The sequence below is a fragment of the Halictus rubicundus genome, chromosome 5, assembly GCF_050948215.1.
Source record: "Halictus rubicundus isolate RS-2024b chromosome 5, iyHalRubi1_principal, whole genome shotgun sequence".
Lineage (NCBI taxonomy): Eukaryota > Metazoa > Arthropoda > Insecta > Hymenoptera > Halictidae > Halictus > Halictus rubicundus.
The window spans coordinates 6,322,810-6,338,153 of record NC_135153.1 but is presented as its reverse complement, the minus strand read 5'-3'; the positions used below and the strand labels follow the sequence as shown (position 1 = coordinate 6,338,153).

Below are 15,344 nucleotides of genomic sequence, written 5' to 3'. Positions count from 1 at the left end.
GCCAAAAAAAAAAAACCGTAAATGGGTACACAAGTGACTGCATTAGTATTCGTCGAGCAATTAAATCTAATTGCTCCCCGGCGCTATCGTCCGAAAATTGTAGTCTCCGATAAACGAGAAAGCGTGTCACGTAGATTAGCATATCGATACATGCCAATTCTGGGTAACCAGTCTGCGGAACGATTGAACCGTGTTATGGGCACGCATAACTGATTTTTGTTTTCGAGAATAAGGAAAAGCGTAATTACCGGGTGTACGCTATCCAGGCTACAAGCTTGATCGATTCCCTGCGATGTCCCCGCGCACAATGGACTCGGTACGTATAGATACATCTCTGTTCGTCTCTGTCGGTCTTGCGGAAAACGGACACGGATGGGCTATAATAACAGATAAACGCGCATGTATTACGTAAATAACTGGAAACAATGCGTCCGAGGCACGCAAAAGCAGTACCGTCATTTATTACACTTAGAAACTCGGCCACCTGTGATCACGCATATTTAACGCTGACTTGATCGTGACGGAATGGCATTCCTTCATGCGGAGATTTCAGTTCCTCGAACTTTTGCGCAACGAAGCATCAGCCAAAGAGAAAGAGAGAGAGAGAGGGAGAGACCGTGTCTCGCTAACGGAAATCGTTTAATGTCCAGAAATTTACGTTTGCTCAAATACACACGACCGGAAACGTAATCTTGAAGTATGGCCACGAATCCTGTGTTTACTGCCGGGTCGTAGAAGGGCTGCAGCGCTATACAGCAGAGCTGTTCGGCGTCTGCCCGTGTGGGCAGCAATTTTCTTGCCCTGGGCATGCACAGAACGGCGGACATGGCTGCATTGTACAGACTTTACTCTATATATGTCGCAATTATCTAGCCTATAAATGTCCCAAAACTATTCTCACCCCTGGGGGGTATACCCCGTGAGGGGCCAAAAAGCTTCTCTGTCCTTTTCTGCGTTCGCCAGTGTATCAAAGAATAGTGTCTTCTAACCGATATACATATGTCCCTGAGTAGACCCGTGTTGTGGACATATATCGAGTAAACACTGTATATGTCACACGTATTGTCACAGCTACGTGGCTTCGGCCTATCCCCACTCCGCTGGCTCAGTTGCCCGTAGCTGTGCCCGCGGGCGTCCTTGCCCGCTAATGGACATGTTGGACAGCTCTGCTGTACAGTGTGCATCAAGACGATCTGCTGATTGCACGTGTAAAAATAAGTTTGCAAAAAGAAAACCGAATAAAATTTGTTCAGTTGACGGGTCTGTTTTCCGAGAAAATCGAGCTCGGAAACTGGGCGGTTACGCGTGCCGTTGAATAGTAATCAGCGGACGCGTCCGATCATCCAATTCTGCTTCTTGCAAACGGGTAGGACACGCGGAACACTCAAAGTCAATTTTCTCGAAGCGCTGACCGAAAAAATGTCTTTTTTTTTTTTAAATATACTTTTGCACATATAATCGCCTGGTGCTTGTCCGAGTATTCCGAGACACCCTGTATAGATGAGTGGTTGCTACCGATTATCGATAAGTTATCGATACCGAACACTACACACCGGAAGCCTGTTAAGGGGGTCTAGAACCTTGAAAGAATCGATTTCTCTTTTTTTTTCGCATTTTCCCAACACTAGTTTTATAAAAATAACAAGAATGTGTGTACACGAAATTTATAGTCATCTTGAAAATGATATGCACCCGAGGAAATGAATTTATTGAATATTTCCTCATGCTTCTTTAACCCATTTGCACCATAAGGAATTATGAAAAGAAGGCCTTTATCACCACACCTTTTTTTGAAATTATATTTAAGTACAAAAATGACTACAAGTAAAAAAGAACGTAGTATTTCAGCATTATAAGAAAAAATAAATTGAGCGTATATATATACGCTCCGGTGATAGTGACCGGGAAAATTGGCCGCGTATATATACGCTAATGATGCAAATGGGTTAATATTCGTAAATTGAAAATATTGGAACCCGTCGATGCGACGCGTGAACGCAGCATTAAAGCACATAAAACACGCCCCATTCGGAGCTACATCCCGTTACGATAAACGGCCGAGTCGATATTCGCCGGATATCTTGACAACGCGCTGGATAGTTTCGAATCGGTGGACACGTCAACGGCGTCGAGATTCCTCGATAGCAAGTCGCGTACCCTGCGTCCGAAACGACGGATTCGCGGGACACGGGGAACGAAGTGAAACAAACGAAGAGACGCGACTTCCGGGGTCTGGCGGGTAGAGGGGGAAGGAAGAGAAGAAGAGGAAGGAGAAGAAAAAAAATAGGTTCGTCCGGAGCGAGCGACGCGATTTAGTTCAAACGTGAAGTACGACCTCGGGATAATGGGGGTAGCGCATCGCCATTGTAAACAGACTTGGAAGCAGTAAGCAGCTCCGGGATTTAGTTCGATGTGTCGGAGGATGAGGACAGCGGGAGGTGGTTGAGCGAGACGGGGAATCTGACGGTTGGGATGAGGATAGTTGGAGTGGGGTGCGATGGCGGGGGTTTCAGCAAGGGGGAGGAGAAGGATTGGGTGGCGGGCGGGAGGGAGGAGGAGGATTGGGAGCTGGGGGGACGTGTCGTGAAGAGTGGGGCAGACTGTCGAGGGTGGGAAGTTGCCGAGACATCGATCGAGCCGACCATTGCTTGCCACACTCCACTACTAGGAGTCAAGATGCCATATCCACTACGAGGAACTAAACTCCATGAAACTACTCTCTGCCGCTCTCTACGCACTTGTCCTAACCCGCTGTGTAACTCTGTATAGGTGTGCGCGCCGCGCGCGCATAGGTCGGAGCCGACGAGCGTACGCGACCGTTGTGAGGGAACGAGGGAGAGAGTGAGAGACAGAGACAGAGAGGACAGATAGAGGAGAAAGAGGCCAGACCGAGAAGACGCGACTCTTCTTTTTTTTTGTGTCCGCGTACGTATTACGTAGCGAACGAGCAACCAAGAGCGTAGGTGTACGAGCACGAGGAGAAACAAGTGTACGGGGTTCGCTCATCGCTGTTTCCACGAGAGAATCGCGCGCGCCCAGAAGAGAGAAAATCGTTTGTATACACTTTGCGGTCCCGCGAACCTCGCTATACTGGGTGCTCGCCTAAGTCCTGGCCAATTTTCGGGTCCACCGACTGTTCGAATCAGTTACAGCAGGACTTATCCGAAACTCTGAGCTCTAAGTTCTCCATTATCCGAACGTACAGTTTAATCCAAAGTCCACATTGAAGCAACTGGTGCAACAAGGCGACAAAAAGTTGCTCGACGTTGCGTCAGTGTGGACATAGCTTCAGGCTAATTTGAACAATCCGAGGTCTGAATCTGATCAGGGATCATCGGTTCAAGACATTTGTCTGGTTTTTGAAAATCAATTTTAACTGTCTGAGGGTGTACAGTGATTTCTCTGTATATGTCGCCAAGGCTTGGATGATAAACGTCGCGGAAGTATCTCCACTACCGCGGGGTATACCCCGTGAGGGGCCCCGAAGCTCGAGAAGCCTCGTACGCCGAGAAGTGTAAACATAATACAGTGATTTCTCTATATATGTCACACATAGTATCTCCTTGACGATATATGTCGCTAGCAAGACCCGTGTTGTTGACAAATATCGAGAATTCACCGTATTATCCAGTATTACGAATTCTCGCCAACTTCGTTAAATTGTTGTCGAAAACCAAAGTGTTGTTATGGAAATTGAATGTTTGAATTTTTAGAACAAACTCTCGGGTCATTTGACGTTCCTGCGAACCAAGGCGTGCGTGAAGTAACAAATTGGTGCTCTGACACACGGACGAACTTGTTCCCATTGTAACCAGCGTGCCTAATGGGTTATAGCTCATTAGGTGTTAGTGATGGATTAACGTTACTTTTATGAGCGTGTTGGTCATCTTACCGGACTGATTAGAACATTATGCAGTAGTCGACTCTAGCGGCTGAATATGCTTAAAAATCTTTGCTATATTCCCTTAAATCCTAACATACATTGACTCCCACTAATATTCGGACGCTCTTAAAAATCGCATAACTTTGTCGATATTGGACTATACTGGCTGAATTTTTTTGAAAAATTAGAACAATTGGATCGCTACATAACGTGAAAAAAATATTTGATTAAAATTGCAATTGGTCGAAATTGCAGAGAAAGTACTAAAAGTTGTGTTTTGCAACTTTTTTATGCGAGCCTATAATAAAAATTCAAAAAGTACATTTTGTAGATCTGTATAAATTATAAAGTCAAGGTTGCAATGAGCTACAAACGTTTAACGATGAAAGCTTAAGGGTGAAAGTCGCAGAATTTTGCCCTTATCAGAAAATTTCGCCCTTATGTGATCATTTTGAAACATCTGTAGCTCATTGCAACATTGACCTATTTTGATGAAATTCTCAGAATATGTATAATTCATACAGATCTACAAATCGTACTTTCTACGTTTTCAATGTAAGTCCACATAAAAAAGTTGCAAAATACAACTTTTAGTATTTTCTCCGCAGTTTCGACCAATTGCAATTTTTGTAAAAATTTTTGTTCACATTATGTAACAACCCAATTGTGCTAACTTCTTAAAAAAATTCAAGTAGTATGATTCAATATTAACAAAGATATGCGATTTTTAAAAGCGTCCGAATATTAGTGGAAGTCACTGTAAGAATTTTTGACACATTTTTGAGGCTACATCCTCGAATTTTAGTTGATCCTTTTGCCAAGCTTAACAAAATAATGAAAACAAGAAAGAAATTTTTATTTAGCTTCCGAATCGACGAAAACATTTCTCATTTTGCATAAAGATCCGCAGTCTACTAATAAGACACGTTTCTTCTCAACTGGAATCGAGCTTAGGGGAGCAATAATTTAGGAAAATGCCGAAAATATTTTCGCGAGCACCGTGCTGTGTGTGTCGCAGGTAGAACTGGCAACAATCCCCGTTCCGTTAGACGCGATTTAATCTATGAAGCACGTACAGAACGGGTGCGGAAACAATAAGAAAAGTTAGTCGGCGGTTTATGTGGAAAATTCTGATTCAGAGCGGAAGAGGATATAGGGAACCGTAAAGAGGAGGGGTTGGCAAAGTCGGCGGAGTGTGTGTAACTTTGAAACTTAACAAGGGTATATTCATCGCGTTCCCTACCATGAATAGGGGACATGAGCTGGCACATGTCTTGGGCGTACTGGTATTGTTCTTTTTTTGTATGGTGCTCGATCGAGCCCTTCTTGACCTAACGGTGAAGTCATGCGTATGGACGATCTCCTCGGGTACATACGTACGTCCACCGCTGTGAGAGATAGTGAAATCGTAAATTAAGCGAGCACGTGCGCGGAGATAGAATGCCGAAAAAGAACACTCGACCAAACAGGAGCACCTTTCTTCTTTTGTGTTTGCCAGCACCGACTGCCGTGTCTTGAGCAGACCGAATCGCGAGGGTTTTAAATTTCGTAACACTCCGCTGGGAACGGGAACAACACTAATTTACCATCTTCGTCTCAGATACTCACCTGCTTAACGCTTACCAAGGTGCTTCATGAAAATTATCCTTGAGATAATAATCCCCTAAAATTCTCGATATATGTCAAAAACACGGGTCTTGCCAGCGACATATATCGTCAAGGAGACACTATGTGTTTACACTCCCCGGTGTCCGAGGCCTCGGGAGATAATTCCACGACGTTTATCGTCCAGGCCTGCACGACATATACAGAGAAATCACTGTACCGAGGGCGAATTGTTAATTCTTAGAGTTACAGACAAATTTAACACTAGAACGACCGAGCAATAAATGCGACTGAGGTATATTGCTTTGTAACAGTGACAAGACTGTGCCCATTCTGACTTCATACAACTTTTATTGTAATATGTGCTTCAATGAAGAGGTTCATTAAAAAATTTCGGATGAAAACATTTTTACAATTTCAGTAATTGTGAAAGAAAAAATTAGGAAGCAGTCATTTTGACTGCTCCGGTCGTTCTAGTGTTAATTATTATGGTGCCAAGAGATCAACGTATATTTTTATTTATTCTCGTCCTCTCTTCAGCTTTGTTGTATATCGGCGCAGTGAATTATTTTACTCTCGGCTAACGCGAATCATTGATAAGTATACGTTGTACCGTGCGAAACGATTACGCAAATATTGTTGAAATTAGCTTGCAAAGTCAAGCACTCTATGTGCCTAGCGGCGGTGATGAGTCACTAGGCGAGCCAAATTGATCAAGTGTCACCCTGTAAAAGCGCTGAGGTATTAATGCGTGCACCTATATCGATCAGTGCGTAACAGAGAAGGAAGGGATACGGTCGGAGTCCACGTTACAGGCGCGCGTTGCATGTGCATCGACATTCGTAGTGTACCGGGTTGCATTCTCAAGGCCGTGTGAATTCACGGAGTTCGAGTAATACCTTGTTCGACCCCATACTTTCTCCCCCATTTTCTTCGCTCCTCGTTTCCCTGTTCGTATCTTTCTGCAACATTGCAGATCATGCGTTGCGCAAAATGTATTTTTAGAGAATTGTTGCGGCAAGCCATTGTTCGCCCTTTCTTTATTTGTAGGTGCTTGATACTCTTCCTGAAAATTATGGACAGGGATTATCCCTAATCGGTAGACTGCGGATATACGAAATCAATTTGTACGTACAGTGATTTCTCTCTATATATGTCGCCAAGGCCTGGACGATAAACGTCGCGGAATTATCCCCACTACCGCTGGGTGTACCGAGAGGCCTCGAGGAGTGCACCTTTTATTTGCAATCGACCATTTTTATTTTGCACAAAAATTCATCGATCAATTAATAATCAGGTACCGGGAAATTTCTGTTCATATTATTCCGCTGTTTCTTCTCGTTGCAGGAAGCGCATTTGCTCCGAACGCGCAGTTCGTTTTTGCATTTCTCGAAAAACTAGAAACCGTTTCTTCCCCCACCGGAGTGAGAGGAACGCCCCCGTAACTTCTTTTCGAGCAAACGGGTGCACGCGAATCTCGAAAGATAAACCTCCTTGCAGGGAGCACCGACTGGACCGGTTTCTTTTTTTTTTTTTTTTGCTCGGCCGTGCCATCAAAGGAGGGACAGTACTCGACCACGCTGACTGGTATCTGTTACAAAACGATGCTTACAAGCTTCCACGCGTGCATGCGCGAAGGAGGGTAACGCGAGACGTTAAACGACCACGCGCTTTCCTCGGAATTTCGCAAACTTTGTCTCGGAATTTCGATCGGTGCCGGAGTGGCTGAAGGAGTTCTGCAAAGAGAGAGAGGGGGGGGGGGGGTGGGGACACATCCTTCTTCCTGGTGGAGCGTTTCGTCGAACTTTACGGGTTTTACCTAGCCGTTTCCGAGTCACTTTTACTTTTTGCGGTTTCACGCGTAATTCTTCGCCCCTGAAGTTTCAATTTTCATTCCTGCAGGGAGTGCTACTGCGATCGCAAGACCGCCGGGTACCGCATCAATGCATCATTATGATCAATTTAGTATACGACGGTGTAGATTGTACTCTCATAAACAATCTGTCAGACGATACTCCATGGAGAGAACTAGATAGAACTACCAGCAGTCTAGACCATTCGACCTTTATTCCACCTTTAGACTGCGACAATGAGAGGACTAGGCATAGCTAGCAGCAACTTAGATCTGCTAGATTTGCTCCTGAGTCGTTCAGTTCGCAGGTACGGTGATTTCTCTATACATGTCGCCAAAGCCTGGATGATTAACGTCGCGGAGCTATCCCCACTACCGCGGGGTATACTCCGCGAGAGGCCTCGGACGCCGAGGAGTGTAAACACGGTTCGGGTATGTCTCCTGGACGATACGCGACGCTGGCAAGAGCCGTGGCGTTGACATATATCGAGAATTGACTATACTTAGCAATTTGGAGCACCCGCACGATCGACATTGACAAATCTTACGCCCTTCGTGGTAACCCCACGTTTACCGGAAGTCAAATAGATAGTCCTCGATTCCGTTCACTCTCGCGGCTGCTCAATGCGGAAGCGTCAGTTAGCGGGGTGATCGAACAAGAGTGATGCCGGTGGCGATCGATTTTCCGCGTGAAAACTCTGCTGGAATTTTATTAATGTACTGCAATCTAGTAGCTGACGACTGAACTGTTCCAAGCAATCTGGAAGACTCCTCGAAGAGTCACCCTTGCCCCCTGTGCTATGCAGCTTAGGACCTCTGTACTGTTTTCCCACTCTTCGTTATAACTTCACGTTTACCGGAAACAAGATGTCTTCTTTCACTCGCGGTTACTAAACTTGGGGCCAGCGGTATAATCAAACGAGAGTGATACTGGTGGCGATCGATTTTCTGCGTGAAAACTGGAACGGTACAGTGATGTCTCTATATATGTCGCCAAGGCCTGGACGATAAACGTCGCGGAACTATCCCCACTACCGAGCTCGAGAGGCCTGGGATCTCCTGGACGATATACAGCGAATTCTCGTTACGAGTCATTTGCGCCGTTCTGGTGACTGACTCTTAGAGGAAATCTGAGGTTGTCGCCGAGCGTCGCATTTGAAATACACAGGGCACGCTGGAAACCTAAGAATCATATCCGTCTACAAGCCATAAAAGCCTATGACTACTAAGCGATAGTGACAAGAAGACTGAGAAAATGTTGCACGCAGCTCGAGAGACGGCTCTCGAGCTTCGGCCCCTCACCGTGGTGGTGTGGGTAGTTCCACTGACTCTAAATTGTAAGGTTGACACTGACTCGTAATGAGAATTCACTGTATGTCACTGGCGAGACCCGTGTTGTCGACATGTATCGAGAATTCACTGTGTCAAAGTATCATTATGTAGTTGACGATGTCATATCCGGTAGATTCTTTGAGGAGGATTAAACGGAACTAGCAGCAGCCATAGACCCTTAGCCCCCCGGTGCCATCGAGTTCGTGGATGCTGAGCAGCTTGGGTATTAGGTCTAAACTACCCTCTATCGACACTGACAAATTCTACGTGCTCTATTATAACCCCAGGTTCGCCGGGAATAGTCTTCGATTCCTTTCACTCGCGGCTGCTGAATGCGGAAACTCGGGGCCAGCGGTATAATCAAACGAGAGTGATACTGGTGGCGATCGATGCCGATCGATTTCCCGCGCGAAGACTCCGCCGGAACAGTGCTAATTCCAAAACACATTACTTATTCCTGTAGCACCGGGCGGAATCGGTCGGGTAGCCAAGACCGTGTTGGACGAACGGAGAAAGAGAAAGGGAAGGTAAAGGGAGAAGAGGACGGAGGGCAAGCAAGCAAGCACAGGCAGGCAGAGAGGCAGGGCAGAGGCAGAGGCAGAGGCAGAGGCAGAGGCAGAGGCAGGCACAGGCGTTGGAGAACCGAAGTTTCGCTTTAGGAGCGGAGAACTTAACTGAGTTAACTTTGCTGCCGAACCAAACTTTCCGCCAACTTTAAGTAGTCGCCTTTCCTCTCCCTCTTCACCGTCTCCCTTCTTGCACCCATGGCCGTTTGCTCGCTGCCCGCTGGAGAGACGAACGCGGAGGCGGAAGGTACCCGGAGAGCAACAGCCCCTCTGCCCCCTCCTCCCTTTCTCTCTCTCTCTCCCTCTCTCTCTCTCTCTCTCTCTCTCTCTATACCCCTTTTCCGACCATTCTATCGTGGCCAAGGATGAGAATGCCCGAACGCCGACACCGATACTCGTCATCATAATTGGACGAGTTTCTTCTCCTCTTACCTCATTCGTTTTCCCTTTTTCTTTCCCGTCCCGTTTTTCAACAACTTAGAACAAACTCTTCGCTCGGCCGTTCTGTTTTAGCGCACTCTTTAGCAGATTATTGTGCATCCTTTTTAACCCTTCGGCGTCGCGATTTCTGTCCGCTGATCGTTACTAGGAAGTCGAGCGATATCCAGCTTCCACACGGAAGAGATGTTCCCTCGGACTAACAAGTACCGCACTCTGGGGTCTTCCTGAAAATTGAGGGAAAATTTATTGAAATATTTTCGGGGGTCCTTGAGGACCGGCTGGGCCCGATCCGGAAAGTCTAACGCCACTGTGTCGCGAATGGCCATTTCAGATGGAAAAGAGTCATGTCAGATATAACATTCATATATTCTTCTTACGGAATGTTTACTGAGCCTAATTATACCCATAATAATTCATTTAATATAAGGATCGAAATCAATACGTGAAAACTCCGAACAGTAATACGGCGAAATCGTACGTTTATATTTGTTCCAAAGAAAATTATGTGAGAGCAATAAATATGAATGTTTAAGCTTCTATGCACGATATTCCATATTAACATAAGTAAATATGTACAGTGATGTTCACAAAGTTCGTTAATAAAGTCCTTTACAATAATTTCTAGAGATTTTTCAACTACCAGTTTTCTATGCCGGTTAGTTGACTTTAATATAGCAGAACTAAAAAGTTTCAAAAGATCCCATCTTGAAATTTTTATTGCATTAAGTTCAAACTAGATAGAAGGGATTCTGACAAAAATCAGCTGCAAATATCTGCTAACCTGCCTGTTACAATTTTTTTAAATCTTTGTAACGCCGTACGGTGGTTCGAATGGGCATTCTAGGAAAGCAGGATGAAGTGGCTCCACAAATGATGGTAACGCGGCTAGACGTTTCTTCAAAAACTTTACAAAAACCTCGAAAATAACAGGCCTTAATAAGGAACTTCTTGAACGATTTTTTTACATTCGGGTCACAACATTAATTTTCTAAATTTCGAGAAATTCGTTCGCGAAACAAAAGATATATATTTAAATTTATATTCTTGATTTTATATGCCCGGTACAGTGCACAAATTATTATTTCATAATGTAGAAATAAGTAAATCATGCCTATTACCAATTGGCATGATGTCTGAAGAGGCTCAAGAAACTCGCAACAAAGACATAAGAAGGTTAGGATTGTTCACACAAGGAAGAATTCGCGTGTATCTACAAACTACGACTTAACAGCAATGCTGTAATTATATGCATAAACTATTATAGGGTGACACCGGAAAAAAATACAAATTCGCCACCGAAAGGTGTGTTAGATCTACTTTTAACAAGAACTTCCGTCTAATCCCATAAGTAACTTAGTTAATTATTTTTATATTGTCACATTTAGATATTATTGTTATACTCATTTAATATTACATTTTTTATTTGTTTTGATATTGGTTTCTATAATTTATATAATATTTTTCAATATAAATATTATTTTTAAAGGATCTACATATGTTGAACCTCATTTCATGACCTGACAGAAAATTTCAATCGGTTTGAAGAAGCATGAAACGATCTATGATTTTTTTCCTCCTAGAATGGCCATTCGCGACACTGTGCCGCGCGGCACTTAACGTGTTAACCGGCATAACTTGTTTATAGACTGCGGATTTTATGGATTGTCGGAAGAAGAGATTTATGAAAATTTAAGAATATATCATTTGCAACTGTACTTACTATTTTTTTGCAATGCCGACGCGCAATCAGTGCACAGTACAATTTCACCGGGGTCACGGGAGACTCATTGCAGTGTTAAATGGATTCCATTGTTCTTAACACTTTCTCTGTCTACAGGTACTTTAATAAACAATAGTCCCTATTCAGTAGATTTTTACCGTTGAGAAGTTTTTAAAAAATTAGTAAGTCAATTGATCGCTTTCTAGCTTTAAACGGATTTGCGATGGCAGATACCGGCCGGTGTATCGCTGTTTCATTCGTGGCGCTATTTTTGAAACGTGATACTGTAACCTGTTAACGTTACTCGTGTGTCGTGTTAACATGGGCTCGCAATCTTGTTTTACGCTTGGCGATCGCTTTGGGTAAACTATCGATGTTATCTTAAAAAGCTAAACTAGAAGTAACATAAATAAACTAGAAATTGAGAGTTTATATTAGGAATCTACTTTGCATTGCCCTCTGGGGCACTGAAAATTATTATAATTCGAAACTATTCCTGAATTACTAAATGTCTTTGTATTTCACCCTCCGGTTTGCTATGCGCGAGTCATTTGTGACCCCTCGCGGGGGGATACGGGAATATGTACAGTTTTATTCCGATATAAGAGGACGCTTTTTATTTCAAAATTATTTCTTCATCTGAAATACGACGAAAGCCGGTCCCGTGTCGTCGTCTTATATCGAGAGAAAACTGTAGTGAAATATCGGCGTGCGTCAGAAATGACCTATAGACCTAGACCCGCGGGAGATCGAGGGTTAATAAATTGTTAAAAGTTGCAATCTTTAAAAAGATCATACGTAAAATGAAATGTGTCTTGAAATATTATAAATGTTGATGCAATCATAAATAGTAGATCTGTTAGCACCCACCTATTAAAAGACGCTAAAATCTGGTCGTCAGGTTAAAAATAAAACGTACAAAACGATTATTTTTGATATCGGAATGATACGTTGCAGAATTCGCACGGTTTCGCAAAGACAAGCAGAGTTTCTTCCTCGTCATCGCACTCGGCATACGCACGTGAGCCTAAACTTAACATTCTAAGCGCCGTCCTTCCGTGGACACAAAAAACAAATGGCCGTAGAAAATTCGTTTAACCTCGTAGCCGCCTTCCTTTCAAGAATCTCCGCTTCTTCGCCGATAAAAGACAATTTTCTCTTGCTTCTGTTTGCGTCTTGGTTCAGTTATATTTACAAGAAACTGCGTGTTTTTCCGTTTGAGATATCAACTGGTTTTTATACGGCGATAATGTCCTCGTTCCGAATGTAATGCCGAGTCTAATTGAATGATAATAGTTCTATTTACGTATGAATATTCATACGAGCGAAATTAGATACAGTAAGAATAAGATACAGAGCCGTCTCCCGTTTCTCTTGTTCGGAGATTAGGATTTCTGTAAATATCGAATATATTTTCTTCAGTGAGCCAGATTACGTGTCAACGTCATCAGTTCTGAGAACGAAGGAGAATATGTACTAATTTCCTTGTTATGTAAATAATTAATTATTTGCGACTGCAGGAACTAGTTGACACGAGAACTCTACAGAGCGTTAAATGCGACTGATAAGATTGAATTCATTTGGATTTCCTACGATTTCTATTAGAATACTGAAAGTGAAGGAAAAAATTAAAAAACAAGTCTTTTTGACCCGTCCGGCGTTAAAATAAAATTAACAAAACTGGTCACGGTTCTGTAAAATTATTTTTCCAATCCTACAGTTTTGAGGAATCATACTGTGCTATTTTTTAAAGTCGATAAATACCATTGGTTTGAACCAAAATATTGTAAGCAGTGCACAATTATCGTACACGAGAGAACACAAATGGCAGTTTGAAAATTCCGCCAGTGCAACAGGAATAATAACAAGTTCGACGAGTGCCGTCGTTGGAACCAGAATATTCTAAATAGTACATAATTTCACAATTAATATTTATAATTGTACGGGTACAAGAGAGCAAAAATGGCGGTTCGAAAATTCCGCCAGTGCAACAGGAATAATAACAAGTTCAACGAGTGCCGTCGTTGGAACCAGAATATTCTAAATAGCGTACAATTTGACAATTTATATTTATAATTGCACGGCGCGCCGGGAAACAAAAATGACAGTTCGAAAAATTCCGGCGGCGCGGCCGGATAATTCGAGAGTTGTCAAACAAATCGACGCGTGTGGAACTTTTAATAGCATTTCTCCAGTCCATCACGTAGCAAGAGAATGGTTACAGTTTCCTCGAAACGTTCGCATTGAAAAACTTCCAGAAGCGTTTTATTAACGAACCTCTAACTTAATCAGTGCCGTCTTTCTTGAGACTGAATACCTCCCCACCCTATCGACTCTCTTCCCCCCCTTCCCCCCGCTCGGTCACTCGATAAAAGAAGAAGAAGAAAGAAGGGGGAGAGGCCCGCCGCGATTATTATCGCAAGCGAAGTCGTTTGAATTTCACGTGTCACTAACAAAAACCTAGTCACCTCTCTGCAAGTTTTGAAACAAACTTTACTTTATCGTGGCTCGATTGTAGGAAGGGAGAGGGAGAGAGGGGGAGAGAGAGAGAGAGAGAGAGAGAGAGAGCCGAGAGCAGGACGAGCTGCCCTCCCACCGACGGTTCTCCGCCAAGTAAAGTTGCTCCCAGGTTAGACAATAATTGGATAACTTCGCCCTCATAGCTCCCCATCCCAACGGCAGCCCCACCCTCAACTCTGTCGCCCTTCTTCTTCCCCCTCCCCCTCCCCGCCCCTCCATTCTGCCAACAACGTAGCTGTATCTGTAACTCGAAAAACTCTGTTGCACACCGAGATTAAGCCGAAGGGGTTGAATTCGACCGCTTAGCCCGAACGTCCGCTCTAAAAGCCCGATGAATTTTTAAGCGGGACTGTCTCTTAACCTTGAAACGAAGAAAAAGATCGATTGTGTTTGCTTTCCCTCGAAGCACACGTTTCTTCAAAAAGAAAAAAAAAATTCCGTTTCCACAATTTTATCTTAAATTTTCGCTAACTGATTCGATAAGTTCGTTGAGAGTCCGTAACGAGGTAAAAAGAAAAAGATTTTAGAAGTCAAAAACTGACTTCATAGTTCTTCTACTTGGTGCACGACTTCCAATTGGTAGATCAAGTGACACATGATCTAGACGTTAGGAGTGGAAATGACCCAGATTTCCGTAGAAGCAGTAAATGATATTAACCCGTATACGGAATGACTAAATGAAAAGCAATAAAAGTCCGAGCAACGAATCTTCCGAATAATTTATCTCGGTGACTTAATTCTGTATACGTAACTGTATCTAACGCTGTCAATAAATCTCGGCTGTGAACTAACGCTATTTTTGCCTCTGACAGCAAAGTTACTCATAACGAGCAGTTTCTTGGAACTCGTCCCCTCCGTTAAACGAGGGACTACCGTAGTTCGAACTTGTCGAACAGCTCGAACAATAAGTTCCGATTCGAGCTGGCCCGGAACCGTTCGAATATAATTCAAACTTTCTTTACAGCCCCCCGCCCCCGGGAAACTAGACTACGGGTACGAAATTTCTACACATCGGGGAAGGATTCTAATTGATATGGAAGTATACCCCCCGTCGGAGATATAGTTAACTATGCACGACCGTACGGTAAATACATACAGTGTTACGAGTCTCTTTCTGAGTGCACTTCCTCGACACGTTGCTCTCTCCCTGCTACTAACCGTGTATTACGTATGATATACGCTGCCAGCTGTCGAACAAGGGCTTAATCTCGCCTCCTTGCCTCTCCTCCTTTTGATGATATGAGCTTACATTTTCGCTGAGTTGGCACAACATGTGCCCAAGTCAAAGTGCTTGGGTTTGCACTCCGCGTTAGTATCGCATCCTCGCTTTCGCTGAGACCAGCACCGATCTCATTTTGTAGCCTTCTCCGCGGCCGGGGGCCTCTCTCTGTTTCCGATTACTTGTGTCTATTGACCGGCAGATCA

General features: G+C 43.7%; 1 protein-coding gene across 7 annotated transcripts in view; it reads left to right on the top strand.

Moving 5' to 3' along the window:
* Nucleotides 1-15,344, top strand: part of Ctbp (C-terminal binding protein) — a 65,803-nt gene that overhangs the window by 13,899 nt on the left and 36,560 nt on the right. The window contains exon 1 of one of the 7 annotated variants that reach the window (XM_076787783.1): nucleotides 14,885-15,003. The exons of 5 other annotated variants lie outside the window; for them this stretch is intronic. The gene's annotated coding sequence lies outside the window, so the exon portion shown is untranslated. Of the gene's footprint in view, nucleotides 1-14,884; nucleotides 15,004-15,344 lie in introns of those variants that run through there. One more of the 7 variants, XM_076787782.1, reaches the window with a different exon arrangement.